We start from the raw sequence: 20,957 nt of genomic DNA on the forward strand, positions 1-20,957 counted from the left end.
AACTATACAAGATAGACAGACAATATAAATTGCAAATTGATTAGCTAGACAAGGTCTACAAATACATGAGCATCGCCAGTTAACTCCTTGTAGGAGTTTATCTAAAAATTAAAATAAAGATGGATTCACGTTTGACGCAGTTTGAATTATCTGACGTCTGAAAAAATAACCGCTGAAACCTCGTCTCATATCCACATTTGAATAACAATCCTCATCTTCCTCATAAAAAATCATCGAAAATGAATAAAACAATTATTTGCATACATATAACACTGGAAAGGATACAAGCACTCGCTTTTTTGCTGCATATATAATCGTCACCTAAATTGTTAAATAAAAACATGATTTGCCGATAGAGGATTGTCAAATAATAACAAATCATAAGATAAAGTGAGACAACTTCAGATTGGTGAAAAGAGTGAATAAGAATGCACTTGATAGAAAGTACGAACGAGCAATACTTGACTTTGACAGTTTCAAAGAATCAAGTGATACTAAAGATGTGGTAGATTTTCTGTCCTTTACGGACAACAAGAAAGCAGGAAACTTTTAATCGCCTATACCAGAGACATATATATATATGTGTGTAATATGTCCCTACCTATACGCAACTTAATAAATTGCAATTTTAGGTACTCACGGTTACTGTCATTCCATTTTGGGAGAAAAGAGGTGAGTTGCTTGTGTTGATGATTCACTGTGTCTTTAGACTAAATCCATATTTTAATTTTAAAGTAAACGTTTGGACGTAATTTTCCATTTTTTCATTTATATTTTTAGACGATAAAAATAAAAACCATTGACGTATTTGATAAAAGGCATTTGGTTAAATTTAGAAGCGGTACATTTAAATTTTTCAGTATTGTTTATTAAACTCACAAATTTAAGTTCAAACAGGAAGAAATTTTCAATGGGGGAAAAACCCCCTTAAATTTCCATTTACGAATTCGAAATAAGCACATGACCAATTCAATATGGATGTTTGTTGTGAAAACAATATTCTGCCCTAATAAAGGCTGACGGAAATGGATACCGGAAAAGAAACTGATGTTGATTTAACTATTCAAGCTTTGGATGAAACAACGAAATGTGCTGTCGAATTCAAAAAGTTGTTACGCTTACTAAATGCCCGAATAAGGAATTTAGAAGATGGCAGATTTGAAGAGGCACCCATAATTGAACAGAAGCTGGATTGTGTTTCTGAAAGAATAGAGGGAACGGCAGTTCATGTACATGAAGTCACAATTCTTGCCACAGAATTACAGAATAACATGCAAAAATTGAACTTTGCCATTCAACCACCGAATATAAGAGAGAAAAAAGGAAGTAAGCATATTTTTGTTTTATTATTAATAATCTATTCATGAAATTAACTGTATATGTCAGGATCAAATAAGAATACGGATCACTTCACATGCTGGGCAAGTTGAAAAAGGCGAACTTTATTCATGGATATGTGTATATATAGTGAATACATGTTACAACAGCATTTTGAAAAAAAATGTTTAATACGAATGAAAGGTTTTAGGGCAAACATCAATGAGGCAGCAACCAAACGAAATAAATTAACAAAAGACATTTAGAGGTCAATACAAAGTCTTCAACAATAAATAGATGTCCATACAATTTGCCAAGCACTCAGTCTATACGTGAGAACAAATTAGACATAAATCACTAAAGATCTGACACCAACATCAAGTTTCACAAATAGCAAAAAAGGGACATTATTATATAACAACACAACCATTAACGAGGTTCCCGACATGGGAAAAGTACATTAACATGAGACGGACTTTGACCAGTTTAAATCTTGAATATCTATACATGGTTTAGCGGACAGTTCAAAAATGAAACAACATACTATGACATTATATTGGTTAGAACGAATGGACTACGCTTGGGAAGGGGACTTGTTTTATTTTAAACTTAAAGCGTCATTACATCGGAACTAAGTAGAAAAAACTACTATCGAAAAGACAAAAGTCACAAACTACCAATCTAAAAGTACTCGCAGTTACTGAAATTAAAAGGTAGTTCAAAGTCCCATTTCAGCTTATGAGTAAACCATGTCTTTACAGACTAAAATAACAAAGAGTACACTTTAAAAGGAGGTAGTGTAAAAACGTCTTAAGTAGTTTCGAGATCTTAGCTTATTTGGCAAAACTGATAAAAAAAGAAAGAAAAATTTCAGTATTGTAAAAAACACGTCTTTGCAGGTTTGCATTTTACTTTGTTTTTTAGTAAAAGGTTGCTATTTGCCGAATTTCGTGTACATTGGTAAATCGAGGCTCGCCACGATTATTGAATAATGTTAAATAATTGACGTCTGCTTATCGTCCAGCGGAAAATATTATGTGCATTTTCAGGACAATAACATTTAATACAATATGAAAATACCCGGTGTTTTGCTAGTTTGACATATTGTTTTGTTAAACATGTACTCAATCGATGACCGTCTGTTCGAACAATTGTCCATAACTTTCATAACATATCCCTCAACCTAATACTAGTAGTATATATTAAGGAGTGATTTTTTATTTTGGCCTTAAACTTTATAATGTTGAGATGTACCGTGTAGACAATTTTCAGATATGCCGGGTGGTAGTTTCTTTGTGCGTAAATGTCTATACAAACAACGGGAGAGTTGTGCTTTACACGACATTGCGTGCGTCTTCTTATTTCTTTTTGGTGAATTCAGTTACTATTTGTATTGTTGCTTAATTTGTTGATTTAACATCGGTAGGAAGAAGTTTTCAAGCAACAGACAGTGGATTTGACAGTACAACTTACAGTGGTACTTCAAAAGTAATCAACAATGGTAAGTGACATAATGTACAACAGAGAGAGATTCTTCAATTTTATTTTTTTGTAACTTTCATTTTTTGTTATTATTTTTCTTTATTGGTTATTAAGTGATTTTTCGAATCTTTCATTTGCGATTTAAACTATTTCTACCTTTGTTCGCTATCAGCTGATTGTTAACTTAAAAGTCCAATGACTATTTTTAGATTGCATAAATGGAAATTCCCGATGCATTTTATTTTGGTTTAGACAAAATATATTTATATATTTATTTTTAGGACATTAATAATAGGATAGAAAAGTGTAAGTGAAAGTCGTTACCGTATCCCATTGAAAATTAAAAATTAGACCAAATGTTTTTCTGAAAGGAAAGGTGCCTTTATATGTAAGATAAGTTATCATCCTGGATAGAATATTGCATGCAGTAAATAAATGTACTGCTTTGTACCAGACCGAACGCCAAGTCAAATTTTTAACGTACTACCTTTATGTAACTAGTTTTACATACTTATCAGTTTCGCAACTGATCAGGCTTTGATCGCGCTCATACAGTTACACCACCTGCTTTTCAGAGAATCATCATACTAAACTTAAATATTCCAATTTCATGTATTTTAGTTTGAATAGTTTGGGAAGGATCAAACTCACGACATTCAAAGCGGCATGCTGCCACAAGACGTCTGCGACGGTTCTCACGACATTCGAGGCGGCATGCTGCCGCAAGACGACTGCGACGGTTAAACAGTTGAAAAACTCTTTATCGATTAATCATCGGCATATTTAGTTTTAAGGCACACCACATATTAATAAAGGTTTCGTCAGAAGATTTTTACCTCCCTTTTGCATGTGTTTAAATGACCGACATGTTACTGTTAATCGTTTTGAGCACACCTGGCCCAAAGGGCCAAGTGATTTTTCTCATCACTTGGCGTCCGTCGTCCGTCGTCGTCGTCCGGTAACTTTTACAAACATCTTCTCCTCTTAAACTACTGGATCAAATTTAACCAAACTTGGCCACAATCATTATTAGGGTATCTAGTTTAATAAATGTGTACGATGACGCCGCCTGCCAACCAAAATGACCGACAAGGCTGAAAATAGAACATAACATAGGGGTAAAAGGCAAGTTTTGTCTTTTATTTTGAAAACTGTTACAAATAGAGAAAATCTGACAGGGGTAAAAATGTTCATAATGTTGAGCTTTACTAACTGTCCATTTACGTCAAAACTGTCAGGCCGACTTCTTATAGGAGTTTTTGCCCTTAAATGACAAAGTAAGTTCACTTTTTTTTTCATTTTTGCCTATTATCTTGAAAACTAAAATAGATAGAGAGAGACTTTAAAATGCAAAATTGACCTGCAAGACAAGTTCTTCAAATAAGTCAGCATTGTCGAAATCGTCAGTTGACTCCTTATTAGAGTTGTTGCCCTTTGATGACGATTTTTACCATTTTTTTTTTGCGTTTTTGCTTTATATCTTAAAAATCATAATAGATAGATAAAAACTAAAATAAGCAAAAACGATCAGCAAGACAAGATCTACAATTAAGATAAATAGAAGGAATCGACCGACAACTCCTTATTAGACTTATTGCCCTTTAATGACGATTTTTTTTTTTTTTGCATTTTGCCTTATATGATGAAAATTACAATCGATAAATAGACACTTTAAATAACAAAAACGATTAGCAAGGCAAGATCTATTAACAAGTCAAATTTTGCCGATATAGTTAGTAGACTGTCACTCTTTATAGGAATGAGTGCCCTTTAATGATTATTTGTTTACCCTCTTTGGTGTTTTAAGCAAAAACTAAAGAAGATAGGGAGAAACTAAACAGACAAAATAACATGAATAATCAGCAGTACAAGATCAACAAAAAAGAGACTTTTTTCATGAATTCCATTCTCATCTACAAAAATGGAGAGTGTCCTTTGTTGAATATGCACATAGACCAAGGTGAGCGACACAGGCTCTTTAGAGCCTCTAGTTTTTTTTTTCAGTAGTAAAATATTTGGAAGTTTTTTTAAGACCGAATAGACGTTTTAGATTAATTTGAATATGTACATCATACTTATTTTTGTTTATCGGCTTCCTTAGAAAGTGATTATTTGTCATATTTTGGATGATAACTGTGAAAGCTCCCTCTTAGAAAGCTGACCTCTTATATGATTTGGCCATTCTTTTTCGGACCCTTTTGGTCAAAAAGCTCCTAACGTTTCTTGTATATATTTATACATCCCTGGCTTTCAAATGTTTAGGGTTGTGCGCTCCTGGTGAATGTAAACCCAGAAAATGCTTCGGACGCAAGACATTTATAAAATGTTATATCCATTTCATAACTCTTTTTTTCTGCCAAACTACATTATTTTGATACAAAGGCAGTCAGTCATCTTTCATTGACATTGATGCCAATGAGTAGTATATATTTGCGAAATATAACAGATGTATTATTTAACAAAAGTTCGGAAATAATTGGTCCTGCAGATAATTGATTTAGGTCCAACCTTGTTTTTTTTCGGTTGGGGCCATGTGTTGAAGACTACGTTCTAAACCAGAATTCTTAAAGAGAATCGTAAATATATCATTCATTCCAGGTATTATAGAAATCGGTCTTTCGTGGTATTTAGACTATTTCATTGTTGTTTTTTTATCTTATTTTAATCTAGTTTTTTTTTGGCGGATGTCGTATACCATTATTGTCGAAAAATACCGAGTAATAGTAAAAACTTATGCACGCCCTTTCGGTGAGGTGAGCTAAAACTTTCTTTATACGATGACAAGGTCCTCATTAATCATTAAAAATTAATATACTTATGAATCCAAAATCGCTAACTTTTTTTTGAAACATTTGCACTTGCGCATTATTACCCTTTTGACGGAACGCATTCGATTTCCCACAAATTTATATATTCGATTACAAAAATAACTTCTTCCGTCCTCTTTCCCCTGTCTAGTATTAAACAAAGTCATCGGAAAATTGGCACCTCTAGATTATACATGTGTCTAGGTAGTTTATCAACAAAAACATGGGAAAAGCGGAAACCTTAAGATCAAGCATGCACAAACGGTAACCCAGGATAGTATTCTGATCATTTTTACTCGTTTTCAACAAACACTTATTCATTCCGAAAGCATACTTATATCCCCCGATCAAACTTATTAGGATCTTGATCTCCACGATGTACTTTAATTCTGATTTTACATGTTCAGTAATCTACGGTATCGTTTTGTTGTCAGTGATGTCACTAGTGGTTGTTATGTCACCATGGATTTCATTAAGCGTGTCATCGGCCGGAAGGAATGATGGTCACCAATTCATAATATTAGTTTTTTCAGTTATTGTGTTCAGTTGCTTCATTTCTCCGCTATACATTCAACGATTAGAAGTAAGCACACAGAAAGTTCATGATTAGAATATGTCCTAGTCTAAATATTTTGGGTCAGATTTGTCAGTATAATACAAGAGAGACGGGAGATAAAAAGACAATGTTCATACTCATGAGTCGATGACATACTAACAAGGCCAAGGCAACAACAACAAAAAAAGACCAAAAAGACAAACAACAGTATACAAAACACAAAATAGAAAACTAAAAACCAAGAACACGATCCCCATCCGTAATGATCTCAGATGATCCAGAAAGGTAAACAAATCATGCTCCACATGTGATATCCGTCGTGTTACTCATGTAAGTATAAATCAGTGATATGTTCAATTTTGTCACATATGAGGAAAAGAGAACGAGATTGTTGTTACGACAATTGGAACATCTGTGAAATGGACATTTCATAACGGACAACCAACACGTTATGGCGTCCGGAAAAATTCGAAGGGATGAATTCAACTCCATCACTTCAAACCATTGGTTTTATATCTTCATTGTTATCAGCAACCATCTATCAAGGAAATCGTGATAGGAAATGCAACATCTAGACTATCGTATCAACTGGGAGATATATACTACATATGAAGGCTCTGCAGGAATGTTTCTACATAGAAACGGAAAGTTGACGATTGGGAAGCTGACATCATCTCTTGTCGTAAAAAACAGTTTTTTTCTCAACCGACCCTCATTGTCAAATTCTAGATGTTAGTCAAGAGACAGACTTAGCTGTATTTGCTGTATCCTTTATTTCAAGGTCAATAGATATTTATGTTCAACATAGTCACCAAACTTTTTAAAGCTGAACGTGAAGTTAAAGGATAACGCAAGTTTCTTTTCATTCTTCCCAATAAACCCTTTTATGAAGCATGCCCCATGTGAATAAAGGAACAAGTTGACAAGAAGAGGGACACAATAAGTTCCCATAGGAATGCCGATGGTTTGTTGAAAAAATTGGTCTTCAAATGTAACAAATATGTTGTCAATAAAATAAGGTCACGCATCTTGATGTTGGCAGTTTGAGACCATTTTTTGTTTGAATTAGAGTGAGTTTTTTAAAGAGTATGATTTGTCGCTTCCTAAAACAAGACATTTGTGTCTACGTTGCCCATTTTTTTTATGAAACAAAGTAAGACCATTTTTTTCAATTTGTTAAGGGTTGAAACGTCAATTTTTTCTATTTTCTTTTTTGTATACTTTTGCAAGAGGATAGAGACTTACATTGTATGTACTTTAACAGTTTGTTTAAATTTTTAAGTATCCACATCTGATTCACATCTCCCCTAGAGTAGATAATTTGACAATAACTTTGAAGCCGGCTTTGATTGCAGATAAAAAGCAGGATTGAATAGTAATACCACATCCACATGTTTGCTGTCTGATAGTAAATCAACGAATGCCGGCGGATCATTAAAAACAATTCTCCTTCGCCACACTTCTCTCTGTGCTATTTTAGTTATGTTAATATGTTATGTTTGTTTTAGATGTCGTAAGTGAAATACAAGATACAAACCCACCAGGAAATCAAAAACAATCTTGTGCATCCCTTTCACTTGAGGCAAGTTTTTAGTTTCATTTTCTTTTTTAGTCACAATGGTAACATATTTAGTAAAAACAAACGTGTTATTTGACTTTTTTCTGGAATTACCTACATTTGGTACGCTCGTGCCCAACGTTTTGACGACTAAAATTTAAAACGACACAAGCACTAAACATCAACGGTCAAATAAAGAACACACAAAGCCGTACAATCGCGCGTGTATTGTGAACTCTGTCCGGTGAAATTGCGATCGTAGCTTGAGTACAATTAGAAATCTTCCTAGGTGTTTCAGTTTGAATCTTACCTGCTAAGTGTATCATTTCTATCATACAAATACAAAAGAAAATTATCTAAATATAAAGCGTGGAATTTAATTTAATGTATGTATATTTTTTCGTTGTTCAAACAATATGGGTTATTTCTGGTATATTTGATGATTTTTCTACCGGCGCGTTTTGTGTTTTTTTTTCTAATTTATCATTAATCTTGAATTGTTTTAACGTATTGCATATATTTTGTCATATTATTCCTTTTCAGGCAGTTGGCGGAACCTATCCTATCACACAAGATAGCAAATTTTCCGAATGCTAAAGAACAGTCACAAGTGTAGGCTTTTATGTTGTACAGTACACACTTATTCTATCTTCTTATTTTATCATGCATTATTCAATCTATAATGTGCAATATGTTCATATTCAGGTTTCTCGTCTATGTTTGTATGTATCTATATCTTAAAGTCATATGAAACGAGTTTAAAAAATTTTAATGTTCAGGAAATTATTGATCCAATGCATGCATATAAATTATACTAAACTAAATCCTAAATGCACGTTTTTTTACATTTATTACGAGTCTATAACGTATAATCGACACATAATATTTCATTCGGTGATTGTTGATCGCAAGTTCATTAACTTTCGAGTTTGTTGCCGAAGTGTACCGGATCTTGACATTGATAAACAATCAACACAGAAGCCTGTGAAGCATGTAAAAAATAAGTGAATTGAAGGAGCGCTGTTAATTTTTTTTTTTATATTTTCTATGCGTTTCAATAACTGTTGTTAAATGATTTTGTGTATTTAATTTGTTCTTTAAGAATCAATTAATACTATTTACTTTCCAGTGCACGTTTATTTACATTCTGCCATCACTCTTTTCCCTCGCTGTGCGGTGGCTAAAGTTCTAACGAGAGGTCTCGTAGTTGAAGTCACTGTATACGGGAAAATATCGACTAATTAGTATACGGGAAGACAATAGTTCAATAGCAGTACACTTCTAAAGATTTCGATAAGATAATGGATTAGGTTTCACAAGAAAGTTCATGTACACTTGTTTTTTAATACAACTCAGCCATTCTAGTGTATAAAACATATCCAACTATTTTTTAAATTTGAAGTTTCATATGACTTTAATGGTGTTGTTCGTTAGTGATTTTGATAGTCGAGTTGATAACAGATCTGTGATAGTCCCTGTTTAATTTTTTCGCTACTGGATTTGGGACGAATTGGTGCGACTATGGCAACCAGCAATCTTTCATAATGCATTTTTTTATTGCAATAAGGTCCTGTTGTCACTATCAAAAATATTCAGTTCAAAATTGACTCAAGAAAATTTTGAACAAGTAAAATTGGTAAAATTCATCTGTTGTCATCATCAAAGTTTTCAGGGTATTGGTCAAAGAAAACATGAGAATTGAAGGTTAACAAAAAGTAAAGTGTCTCTTAAAATAACTTCTCACAGAATGATTGCTTTGCTATTTAACTACTATATCTTCTGTGTAATTCTATTTTAAGGAGGCTAATTCGTGAAAGTTTTCTTTAAGGCAAATAAGAATTCGAGCATGTTTTCTTTACGGCAAATGAATCCTACCAATCTTTGTTCTCAACCAATTCAAACCATGTCATGCTATTTGTCCATAACGATTATCTTTAAGCTTTACTGGATGTTTCTGAATATTCAGCTCATCATTTCTCACCAGTTATACAATATTTTTCGTTCCTAAACTCAACTCTGATTGGTTATTTCGCATCAAGTGAATAATTCATCAGCAATGTTTCTTATCTCATTTTGACAAAATTGAACCAAATTAGCTGCTAAAGGCGAATTATTATTTCACTAAAATAATTTCACTTTCATTAATTATGGAACAAAAAAAAAATCATATTTTATGTTTTTTATATCTCGTAGCTAATGCCCCTTTAAAGGCTTTGCAATTGTTTGTTTTCCATATCACATTATTATGGTGTTGTAAGTAAGCCTTTCATACAAATGTGTAGTATATTGCCTTGATGTGATTATTTATTATGCTAACGTTAATTTGCGACCATCACATCACCAATTGATGCCGTCGGAGCTTAAAATACAATATTGTTATCTCCATTATAAAGGAAACTGACAGAAAACAACGTCAAATCATACATTTAAAATCTGTCTTACGTCGTCTGCGCTTTCATAGCATCAATTGTGATTTGATGCCATGAAAATTAGTGACGTTATCCGATCAAAATGAACGTTACAAACGATGTTGCAATAGAATTATAGATATGAAACTTTGCATTGTTCAAAATATTAGGATGTTCTACCTCAGGAATAGATAATCTTGGTTGTGTTTGCAAAACCTTTCGACATTTTGGTTTCTCAATGCTCTTCAACTTTGTACTTTATTGGCCTTTTAACTTTTTTTAATTCGAGTGTCACTGATGAGTCTTTTGTAAACGACACGCGCGTCTGGTGTACAAAAATATAAGCCTGGTACCTTTGATGATTTTTTGTCTTAAAGGCATTTGCAATTGTTGTTTTTCTTATCACACTATTATGGTGTTTTAAGCTTTTCATACAAATGTGTAGTCTATTGTCTTGATTTGATTATTTGTTGTTATGCTTCTGTTATTAAAATTATATAACTATAGGAACGAAGAACTACCGCTAGTGTATTTGCTTACAAAATAGAAAAAATTACTTTAATGAGTTACTACTTTAAACGAGGGAAGTTATGAGTAACCCTTATAGAGGATATATACATGAGGAATTTCATTCAAATGTGGACATTAACGTTGCAGTTAATTAAAATAGTTTGCCGAGTTTAAAACGTTATTTTTTTCGTTTCTGTCTTGACCATTCATTAGTCTACAGTCATACAGATGCATTTGATAAGTAAGCAAAATGTTGAGCAATGTTTTTTTTTTGCTATTCATTTGATTTTGTAATTTTTATAAGGTGTTATATTTCTTCCTCTTTTACTTAATTGTTATTGATAGAAGTATTATTATATTAGTTCACACCAGTGCTTGTTCTCCTCATTCGAAAATGAAATGAAGCTTCTCGATTTTTCATGACTACTTGTCTTATTTTGTAGTCCTCAAATATGCTACACAGGAATAAAACGTGCTTCATCAATAAGAAACGGTTTTGACTTTTCCACGTTTTTTCAGTTGTTTTATTTCTCTCACACATAATAGGTCACATGTTTACAATTATAAAATGACAAAAGATGTGTGTTTTTTTTTACAAAAAGATCCATTCATAATTCAGAAAGAATCTTTTACAGTGCAAGAAGAGGGCAATAGAAACATTAACTACAATTATTATGATTCAATACATCGATGTCAAATTTGTCATATATTTATATACATTTTTATTTTACTACTGTATATGTAATTCGATTCGGCGTAAAGCAAACACCAATCAATCAATGTACATGCAATTCGTTTTCTTTCAAAACTTTAATAATTAAATGACGTTTGAAAAATGTACAGCAAAATAAATATTCAATTTTGTCGCCTTTTAAGCATCTTTATAGGTGAGGATATGCTTTATGCTTCACTAAAATTCAAGAACAAATGTTATAAGTGAATTTGTTATTAATATCAGCGGCCAGTGTCGATTAAATGGAATATTCATGTATGTTAATCTGCATATTGTCTATTTTTTATTTTTATATGTTTATTTTTCATTTTTATGTTTTTCCTATTTATTTGAATTTCTCTGTTTTTGATGACTTAGGTAATATAGTGTAGTATAAATGCTGTAAGCCAACTATACTCAAATTATTTATGTTAATTCGTGACATTTCCGTAGCTGTTATTGTAATAAGGATTATATTTTTAGTAGTAGAGAAATTAATTATTATTATAGAAAAGTCCCAAACTTTCATTTTACATGAGTGATTATTGTTTGCATTACGCACCATCAGCTCAAAAGGCTTTCTTATAACATGCTATTCATCTTGTATCAACGGTTAAAAATTGTAAATGATCTTATGATCTCTTCACGAAATATGTATTATAATACCCTCTACGCAATATGTCTCACAATATGTCTTATAATACTTTCTACGTAATAAGTCTTAGTAATACCTTCAAAGATGTCTATGGAAATATACGATGAAAATAAAAATAATACCTAGTAAATTTCGTTCATCCGAAGCGCATTCCTGGATTACCCTACTTCAGGAACGCTAAAACCCAAACAGTTGAAAGCCAACGATGTATAAATATCCGAACACATGAGGGCTGTTGTTCAAATCAATGACGAATAAAATGTCATAGTACAAATAAAGACAGAGGACAATTTAATTCAAATGTGGACATAAAAGTTATCTTCAAATTACACTCCATGAAACAAAAAAAAGTGTTGAACTGTTTTTTGTATCATCAAACATTCATGAAAAGGATAATAAGAATTTCCAAAAATATTGGATAAAAAATAGACCACACAAACCACCAAACTCAGAAAATATTGGATAAAAAATAGACCACACAAACCACCAAACTCCGAAAAAGATATATATATATATATATAACAAGGATATACAGCAGAAACAACACATAGATAACCTGACTTAGCACAGACACAAAATGTGGTGTGGTTAAAAATGTATTATACATCTTTTCGACTATTGTACAACAAATGGATTTAGAAATATTGTTTTCAACATACAAACAATTATTTTTCAACTCCTGGTATCCCGCTTCTATTTTGAACATAGTCTAGAACATGCATGAAATAGTTGCCACTGGACGTTAAACAGCCGACAATCAACCTTTTTTTGAGCGAAGCAAACCAATATATCAACAGTTATGTTGACACGTCACAGTTCATTTTGGGGTCCTTTTTGTGGTCCTCGGGTAATCAGGTTAGATTTCATTAAAATTCAAACACAAAGATTGGGAATTAGAAAAAAATAACAAGATTTAAGCTCAATGATGAAATGGAGCATAAAAGCAACATTTACTTAATGTTTAATGTATCACTGTAGCTTTTGGTTTTGTTATGTGCTATTTATGGTCATGTAGCCTTTGTTTCACTGACAATTTTGAACAATAATGCTTTTTTACCCTACAGTTACCATTATAATTTTCATTTTTTTTTTTTTGCTTCTTTATTTTCTTTAGCTTTCCAATTTTTTTTTTTTTTTTTTTACATTTACTTCATTGCATTTAAAAAACGTTTCTCCATAGCTTTAACAATTCAGATTCTCTCAGACACACACAAGCCGCAGGGCCTTCTGCTTTTATACATTACATGTGTAAATAAGATACTGATTGAAATAAATTGTGTGAAAACCGTGTGCAAAATTATTGCATTTAAGTATATATACATATATACATGTAGCTAGGTGCTGATGTTCAATGCAATATGTGTAAATCAAAATGAATGCTTCATGTAATTGCTGTCATTGTTTAAAGAAAATTGTCAAACGATTGTTTGTCCTCTTCATGAATATGATCGTCTGCATATTGTATTGTTTTGTGTTCTGTTTTACTTTATATTTTTATTATTTATACTTTCATTTTGTATTTGAGTTCCTCCACTAAAACAATGTAGAAATGTGATTAGTCGTCCTGAAAAAATATTTTATTACTTGTAGTAGTAAACACTTCAACTGATATTTTCCTTTCTTTTATTTTTATGACTATGGATATTTTAAATCGTTTTAATAAAGAAGAAACGATATGATTCAATATCATTTCATTTCGTTAATGACCGCGGTTTACATTTTGCTGTGAACTCTTATAATTTCATCACGTGATATGTGATATAATTTGTTTGAAGATATTCTAGACCATGATAGTTGTTGTAATTTCTGCTTTTTGCTATGTTTTTGTATAGTTATAAGCAAATATATACGACGGAAACTCTTTAAATTGACTAACTACAGTGTTGTCTGTCTTTCATCAGGCCTATGTTCTCCACGGTAATATTGGTAGCGTAAATGAATAATTCGTAGTAAAATAATATATTTATTACGGCACAACGCAACAATGTACAGACTAAACTATCGTAATATATTTAACATGTAATTTCCAACATATTCTCAAGATACTTGTCTATAAATAATTTGTCATGTAAATTTGCATAAATAGGCGGAGCTGATCTCAATAATAATATTTCGCATGTGTTTTTGGAACTAGGATAAGGAATTGCCAAACGATATGTGTATAGTAAATAATTTAGACCATGCGAGGCATACAGCTATCTGCGCTGCTTCTTACCTCTAAAGGAACCACCCGGGATCTTTGCATTTGCCAAAATGTAAACAGCAAAGACTGACGAACGTGACGTTGCACTGGTACTTATTTAAAATTGCCGGAAGTAAATATTCTAAGCAGGAAGAAAAACATAACGTCAAACGCTGACATAAAATATACAAGTCCTCGACTCAAAATGCTTATAATAATACACTTTTGTTACTAAAACAATCAAGACATATTATTTCTTCCAGTTGAGAGCTCACAAATGAACACTTTTGGGTTCACGATTACAATATTAACCCAACGGTAACGTTCTGAATAATACATGACAAATTTGCGCCATATATGACGTAATCGATACATCTAATAACATAAAGTAAAACGTACGTTAATTACTCATTCAATTTACTAGAAATACTAGAAATAACTTCTGACAACTCATATAAATTCTCTTAATACAATAATAACAATATTTCTTTACTTGGAAATAACCAATACACACATTTACAACACTGCCCCTTTCCCAGAATACATTTCGTCCTCGAAATATGGTCTTGTCAATTCTGACAATACATTTCAAAAATTCTTTTCACAATATTGTTATGTACGTAATACTCTATTATACAAATAAAAAATCTCTAATTTGCCAAAAAAAGGAAATATTACAGCTATCTTAAAACTTAAACTTAACCATACATCAACAAACTACTGCGCCTGTTTATGTCATAAAAACTAATGTCTGTGTTAACAAACTAATGCGCCTGTTAATACTTAAAAGGCAAAATATACATTTTTCTTCATTGTGTCATTATCGAAAATATAAAATAAAAGTCTATTTTTGCATCCAGTTACAGCACTAATACCGTATACTCCATTTAAAGTTCAATCCAAGATTCTCCATTCTATCAGACGCTGGAATTATAAACATCATGAAGCTCAACTTCTTCTATACACCAGGCTAACCATAAGCCAACAAATGTCCTATCAAGTTCTATACCACAAGGGTACCCCGCGTATAAATTTATACACAATCTTCGATACTGATGTACCATACAAACATAAGTATAAAAATAGGTACAAAAGTACAACTAATAAAAAATAGTCATCAGTATTCCCCGAGAAATATCTAAAATGGTGTAGACTATAGCTCAGCATACCCATGGTGTAACCAAAATGTATATTGCAATCTAGACTAATCATTAGCATTAACTTAATCTCCGCCAAAACAAAAATGGCTCCTTATAAGTATCCTAACTGCCAATATTAGCCTTAACTTAATCTCCGCCAAAACAAAAATGGCTCCTTATAAGTATCCCAACTGCCAATATACACCCACCGAAAGCAGCTTCCCACCAAAATAGTATTAAACAATTTTTACTGCATTAAGGACAACAACGCCAATAGGACCATCAAATTCTAGATTCTGATAAAAAAGTCACCTGTTTTCTAAAATCTTAAAAACAATTTCAATACCACAATATATTTCTTAAAGTGCAAAAATCTATACATATTTGTGCTTAGTGTACTGTATACTCAGTGGATAAACAAATATTACAAGTCTTCTCAATAAACCATTAAATCACTTTTTTACATTTTATCAATAACAAAATAAAATGCTCCGCAGGGCGCAGCTTGATACGACCGCAGAGGTCGAACCCTGAACAGTTGGGGGAAGTATGGACACAACATTCAAGCTTGATACAGCTTTGGATTTGGATTGTGATTAAATATTTGAAACAGCATAGGTTTCTAACACAGATTGAATGTGGTCCAAGAACTTAAAAATTTTAAATTGGACATTCACCTATTATGGTCCAATATCCAAAATCTAAATACACGGTTAGATTCAGCATATCAAAGAACCCCAAGAATTCAATTTTTGATGAAATCAAACAAAGTTTAATTTTGGACCCTTTTGACCTCAATGTGGACAAAGTTGATAACGGGGCCCAAAAATCAAAAATCTAAATACATGGTTAGATTCAGCATATCAAAGAACTCCATATATTCAATTTTTGTTGAAATCAAACAAAGTTTAATTTTGGACCCCGATTTGGACCAACTTGAAAACTGGGCCCATAATCAAAAATCTAAATACATGTTTAGATTCAGCATATCAAAGAACCCTAAGAATTCAATTTTTGTTAAAATCAAACTAAGTTTAATTTTGGACCCTTTGGACCTTAATGTAGACCAATTTGAAAACGGAACCAAAATTTAAGAATCTAAATACACAGTTAAAAAATCGGCATATCAAAGAACCCCAATAATTCAATTTTTGATGAAATCAAACAAAGTTTAATTTTGGACCCGTTGGACCTCAATGTGGACCAATTTAAAAACGGGGCCCAAAATCCAAAATCTAAATACACGGTTAGATTCAGCATATTAAAGAACCCCATGAAATCAAGAATAAAACCCCATTGAAATTGGTCAAGAAATAATCAATTTATAGGAAGTATCTTCTTTTGCACAATCCTGTGTTATTAAATATTTCTTGCTATTGTGCAATACTGTACAATTGACAATTTCTTGCTATTGCGCAATATTGTGCTATTGGATATTTCTTGCTATTGCGCAATACTGTGCAATTGAAGATTTCTTGCTATTGCGCAATACTGTGCAATTGAAGATTTCTTGCTATTGTGCAATACTGTGCAATTGAAAATTTCTTGCTATTGCACAATACTTATTATATAATAATTTACACATCCTGTTTGGTGTGTATCTCCTACCATATCATTATTATTTGATTTTAAATATAAATCAGAAATAACCAACTTAAAATGGAAAATTTTAAAAGAAACAAAAAAGGAAAAAAAGAAAAAAAAGGAAAAAAAAATAAATCCCCCCCAAAATTTTTTGAACCCCCATTATGATTCATCACCCCCAAACTCAATCCCAGCCTTCCCTTTGTGGTATGGTACCTTGCAGTACAATTTCAGAGAGATCCATACACTTGAACACAAGTTATTGTCTAGAAACTAGAAAAAAATGTGTTTTTTGGCCCCTTTTTGGCCCCAAATTCCTAAACGTTTAGGACAATTACCCCCAAACTCAAACCCAGCTTTCCCTTTGTGATATGGAACCTTGTAGTACAATTTCAGAAAGATCCATACACTTACACACAAGTTATTGTCATGAAACTAGAAAAATGCTTGTTTTTTGCCCCTTTTTTGGCCCCTAATTCCTAAAATTTGGAGGCAATTACCCCCAAAATCAATCCCAGCATTTCTTAGTGATATGGAACCTTGTGGTACAATGTCAGAGAGATCCATACACTAACACACAAGTTATGTCTGGAAGTTACAAAAATGCTTATTTTTGGCCCCTTTTTGGCCCCTAATTCCTTTACTGTTATTACCATAACCCCCAAAATCAATCCCAACCTTCCTTTTGTGGTATTGAACCTTGTGGTAAAATTTCATAAAGATCCATTCACTTAAACTAAAGTTAGAGTGCGAAAACCAATGTGTCTTCGGACGACGCCGGACGACGACGACGCCGGACGACGACGACGACGACGCCAACATCATACCAATATACGACCACAAAAATTTTTTTGCGGTCGTATAAAAAATCACACAAGTTTCATATCTACATTATAAAAAATCCGAATCTACACAAAAATATTCTGATATTTGGCCAGTATATAGGCCCAACTATTTCTGATAATCCTGACTTGTAAATCCAAACTGCGGGTTCCCTTCGAAAGTATTCATATTTTCTGGTTTCCCTCTTTTTCCTCTTGAGAAAGGACAATCTCTGCTGTAATGTCCCTCTTGGTGGCATGAGTAACATGTACTTTACTCAATCGTCCTAGTATTCTGCACAGGCGAGTTTATAGGACTTACTGTGGGGCTGGAGGTAGATAAATTAACACCATCTTCTATATCCAAATCTATTAAATTACAGAGCTCAACAGTTCCGCTCTGTGAAATAATCATATTCTTCATACTTTCCCCCCTTCCAAAATTTGGAGCTGGGATTTTTCTATTTCTAATATCCATTTTTAATAACAAACAATAATATGCCAATAGAAGCTAACTACGCCTCTATTTCTCTAATAAATAATTATTTGGAAGCTAAATGCACCTCCTTTATATTTTTTTTTCTTGCTAGGAAGCTAAAATGCACCTCCTTTATAATTTTTTTTTCTTTCTAGGAAGCTAAATGCACCTCCATTACAAATATTCTTTTCTTTCTAGGAAGCTAAATGCACCTCCTTTTATAAATAATTTTTTTTTCTCTAGGAAGCTAAATGCACCTCCTTTATAAATAAATATTTTCTTTTTTTTTTTTTTTTCTAGGAAGCTAAATGCACCTCCTTTATAAATAAATATTTTCTTTTTTCTTTCTAGGAAGCTAAATGCACCTCCTTTATAAATACATATTTTCTTTTTTCTTTCTAGGAAGCTAAATGCACCTCCTTTATAAATTAATATTTCTTTTTTCTTTCTAGGAAGCTAAATGCACCTCCTTTATAAATATTCTTTTCTTTCTAGGAAGCTAAATGCACCTCCTTTATATATATTCTTTTCTTTCTAGGAAGCTAAATGCACCTCCTTTTATAAATATTCTTTTCTTTCTAGGAAGCTAAATGCAACTCCTTTATAAATATTCTTTTCTTTCTAGGAAGCTAAATGCACCTCCTTTATAAATATTCTTTTCTTTCTAGGAAGCTAAATGCACCTCCTTTTATAAATATTCTTTTCTTTCTAGGAAGCTAAATGCACCTCCTTTATAAATATTCTTTTCTTTCTAGGAAGCTAAATGCACCTCCTTTTATAAATATTTTAAATTTTTTAGAAGCTAAATGCACTCCTGTATTTTCCAAAATATTCTATTTTACAGTATTATGTATAGAGCTAAATGCACTCCATACACAATATTTGTCATTTAGTGTGTTCCATAGAAATTAATATTTCTAAAAATAGACGTGCCAAATTCCTTGAAACGTGAGAACTAAACCGCTGCCACCATTGTCGTAATTTCTGCTTTTTGCTATGTTTTTGTATAGTTATAAGCAAATATATACGAGGGAAACTCTTTAAATTGACTAACTACAGTGTTGTCTGTCTTTCATCAGGCCTATGTTCTCCACGGTAATATTGGTAGCGTAAATGAATAATTCGTAGTAAAATAATATATTTATTACGGCACAACGCAACAATGTACAGACTAAACTATCGTAATATATTTAACATGTTATTTCCAACATATTCTCAAGATACTTGTCTATAAATAATTTGTCATGTAAATTTGCATAAATAGGCGGAGCTGATCTCAATAATAATATTTCGCATGTGTTTTTGGAACTAGGATAAGGAATTGCCAAACGATATGTGTATAGTAAATAATTTAGACCATGCGAGGCATACAGCTATCTGCGCTGCTTCTTACCTCTAAAGGAACCACCCGGGATCTTTGCATTTGCCAAAATGTAAACAGCAAAGACTGACGAACGTGACGTTGCACTGGTACTTATTTAAAATTGCCGGAAGTAAATATTCTAAGCAGGAAGAAAAACATAACGTCAAACGCTGACATAAAATATACAAGTCCTCGACTCAAAATGCTTATAATAATACACTTTTGTTACTAAAACAATCAAGACATATTATTTCTTCCAGTTGAGAGCTCACAAATGAACACTTTTGGGTTCACGATTACAATATTAACCCAACGGTAACGTTCTGAATAATACATGACAAATTTGCGCCATGTATGACGTAATCGATACATCTAATAACATAAAGTAAAACGTACGTTAATTACTCATTCAATTTACTAGAAATACTAGAAATAACTTCTGACAACTCATATAAATTCTCTTAATACAATAATAACAATATTTCTTTACTTGGAAATAACCAATACACACATTTACAACAATAGTAAAAGATATCCTTCAATCAGTCCATATAATACATAGTATCATTAAGAATTTTAAGTAGTAAAGTTACATTACATGTTAATTTTGCGAAGTCTTATTGTACCCAAAAGAAAATCAATTCCTTGTTTTTATATCATTTTGGGTTCAAACAACCCACCTGTCAAGAGAAAACTTCGATTCTACTGTCTTGTTTTTCGTGCATACATCACATGACTCTGAAATAATAAATCATCAGGTACATTCGTATAAAAAAAGCAAATATAAAACGTTGTGCAATGTGATAAAAGAACAATCATCTGCATTTCTATGTTTTCGTCTTTTCCCTAGACGTCTGCATCAACTCAATAGAATGACTGTTGATAGCGTTGAAATATTAAAGTATACACGAAATAATTAGTAACACTTTTCTGATTAGTATAACCAGTAGACCGGTTTATTTGGGAGAACACATTGGCGTTTACAATTCGAGCCAACCCATAACCCCTTGTTCTTGATTATACTCAGTTCACCAGTGATGAGACACTCAGTGTGCATCTATCTGTACAGCTTTTTACATTATCTCCAGATTGAATTGGTGGATGTTAGAGTATGATAAAAAAAAAAAGGTTAAACATTTAAAGGAAGTAGAGATGAAAAAAATTATTTTCAATAATTTATTTTCTAATTGTACTAAGGTAGAAAAATAATGAAAAGTAATACTCTAATATGTATTTATTTTCATTTACCTGTGTATAATATGACGCAGGTTTCTTCAAAAGTGATGATTTTCTATAAATTGTTTGAAATTTTACAGTGATATCATACGTTAACTTTGTTTAAACCTGTTTATTTACTTTTGACTTTAAATATTTATCCCTTGTAA

The 20,957-nt window shown here is 32.1% G+C and overlaps 1 protein-coding gene and 1 long non-coding RNA gene across 6 annotated transcripts in view; both read left to right on the plus strand.

Moving 5' to 3' along the window:
* The window catches only part of LOC127724474 (uncharacterized), a 158,617-nt gene that overhangs the window by 75,293 nt on the left and 62,367 nt on the right, over positions 1-20,957 (plus strand). The gene's annotated exons all lie outside the window — the stretch shown is intronic.
* On the plus strand, positions 930-13,616 carry LOC127724493 (uncharacterized). Its single transcript, XR_007992524.1, has 4 exons — positions 930-1,326; positions 2,744-2,818; positions 7,671-7,748; positions 8,268-13,616. It is a non-coding gene; the product is annotated as an uncharacterized LOC127724493 (long non-coding RNA).

This window comes from Mytilus californianus, unplaced genomic scaffold (genome assembly GCF_021869535.1).
Source record: "Mytilus californianus isolate M0D057914Y unplaced genomic scaffold, xbMytCali1.0.p SCAF_14, whole genome shotgun sequence".
Taxonomy (NCBI): Eukaryota; Metazoa; Mollusca; class Bivalvia; order Mytilida; family Mytilidae; genus Mytilus; species Mytilus californianus.